Below are 2,785 nucleotides of genomic sequence, written 5' to 3'. Positions count from 1 at the left end.
GGAGATTTGGTTTCCTTTAGTGCAAGAAGAGGCTTGATTTTTAAAAATTAAAATTATTCATGCAAAAGGTCACCCCAGAAGGCTGCCATTCTGAGGATACTCACTTATTCGTGTGTGTGTGTGTGTGTGTGTGTGTGTGTGTGCGCGCGCGCGTGTGCATGTCACGGTGTGAGTGTGGAGATCTAAGGACAAGTTACAGCAGTTTCTTTCCATCATGAGGGTCCTGGGGATTGAACTGACATCATCAGGTATGTAACATCTGTTCATGGGTTTTACTATTGTTATTTTTTAGACTCGGTCTTTCATTTATAGAGGAGAGATTATTTATTTAAAATTTTAAAATATGCCACCTGTACCTGGAAGAAAAGGTGAGTGTCTGAGCTCCTGGCTGGAGAGCCCTGTTCTCTAGGCCCTAGCCCTTGGAGGGGGGCCTTCCCCCACCTACTGCAGCCCCAGTGACCAGGCAGCATCCTCCTCCCTGCCCCTCCAAATATTCCCCGCTGCTGCATCAGCTACCACCAGGGCCACAGGCACCACCTGAACCGGTTGAAGGAGGAGATGGATAGATGGCAGTGTAAGAATGCATTCAACAACATAAAGAGCAATATGGCAACACCAGAAACTACTGGTTCTACAACAGCAAGTTCTGAGCATCCCAACGCAGATAAAGCAGAAGAAAACAACTTAAAAATAAATTTATGAAGATGATAGAGGCCCTAGAACAAAAGGAAGCAAGCTCACCCAGGAGGAGTAGACTACAGGAAATAATCAAATTGAGAACTAAATCAATAAAATAGAAACAAAGAGAACAATATAAAGAACCTGTGAATCAAAGAGTTGGTTCTTCGAGAGAAATCAACAAGATAGACAAACCCTTATCCAAACTAACCAAAAGGCAGAGAGAATATCCAAATTAACGAAATCAGAAATGAAAAGGGGGACATAACAACAGACAAGGAGGAAATACAGAGAACCATCAGGTCATACTTTGAAAACCTGTACTCCACAAAATTAGAAAATGTAAAAGAAACAGACAATTTTCCCGATAGGTACCACATACCAAAATTAAGTCAAGACCATATAAACAATTTAATTCAACCTATAACCCTTAAGAAAATAGAAGCAATCATCAAAAGTATCCCCTCCCCCCCCCAAAAAAAAACCAGGGCCAGATGGTTTCAGTGCAGAATTCTATCAGAATTTCAAATAAGAACTAATACCAATATTCCTCAAATTGTTCGACGCAATAGAAACAGAAGAAACATTGTGAAACTCTTTTTACAAGGCTACAGTTACCCTGATACCCAAATCAAACAAAGAAATAACTAAGAAAGAATTATCTTCCTCATGAACATTGATGCAAAAATACTCAATAAAATACTGGCAAACCAAATCCCAAAACACATTTAAAAATATCATTCACCATGACCAAGTTAACATTGTCCCAGAACAGTATAATCTACCATATAAATAAACAGAAAGAAAAAGAAAACACATCTCAGTAGATGCTAAAAAAGCCTTAGACAAATTTCAACACCCCTTCATAATAAAGGTCTTGGAGAGATCAGAGATACAAGGAACATACCTAAGCATAATAAAGGTAATATACATGGCCTGGAGGGATGGCTCAGCCGTTAAAGGCTAGGCTCACAACCAAAATAAAGGTAATATACAGCAAGCCAATAATCAACATCAAATTAAATGTAGAGAACCTCAAAGTGATTCCACTAAGATCAGGAACAAGACAAGGCTCTCCACTCTCTCCATATCTATTCAGTATAGTACTCAAAGTTCTAGCTAGAGCAATAAGACAACAAAAGGAGATCAAGGAAAGATTTAGGAAAGGAAGAAGTCAGACTTTCACTATTTGCAGATGATATGATAGTATACATAAGTGATCCCAAAAGTTCTTCCAAGGAGCTCCTACAACTGATCAACACCTTCAGTAATGTGGCCGGATACAAGGTTAATTAAAAAAAAGACTGAGAAAGAAATCATAGATCACGCTTAACAATAATCACAAATAGCATGAAATATCTTGGCGTAACTCTAACTGAACAAGTGAAAGACATTCATGACAAGAATTTTAAGTCTTTGAAGAAAGAAACTGAAGATATCAGAAAATGGAAAGATCTCCCATGCTCCTGGATAGGCAGGATCATCATAGTAAACATAGCAATCTCACAAAGGCAATCTACAGAGTCAATGCAATCCCCATCAAAACCCCAGCACAATTCTTCACAGACCTTGAAAGAACAATACTTAATTTCATATGGAAAAACAAAACACTCAACCCAAGATAGTCAAAACAATCATATACAATAAAGGAACTTCCGGAGGCATCATAATCCCTGACTTCCTATAGAGCTGTAGTAATGAAAACAACTTGGTATTGTCATAAAAACAGACACATGGAGATCAATGGACTCAAATTGAAGACCTTGACATTAATCGACACACCTATGAACACCTGATTTTTGACAAAAAAGCCAAAACTATACAATGCAAAAAAAGGAAGCATCTTCAACAAATGGATGTCGATACATAGAATAATACAAATAGATCATATCTATCACTATGCCCAAAACTCTAGACGAAACGGATCAAAGACATCAACATAAATCCAGTTACACTGAACCTCATAGAAGTGAAAGTGGGACTGGACTGGGTGGTGGTGTTGCACCAAAGCTGCAGAGAAACCTTGTCTCAAAAAAACCAAAAAAGAAGAAGAAGAAGAAGAAGAAGAAGAAGAAGAAGAAGAAGAAGAAGAAGAAGAAGAAGAAGA

The sequence above is a fragment of the Microtus ochrogaster genome, chromosome 5 (assembly GCF_000317375.1).
Source record: "Microtus ochrogaster isolate Prairie Vole_2 chromosome 5, MicOch1.0, whole genome shotgun sequence".
NCBI lineage: Eukaryota > Metazoa > Chordata > Mammalia > Rodentia > Cricetidae > Microtus > Microtus ochrogaster.
This window is presented reverse-complemented; position numbering follows the sequence as displayed.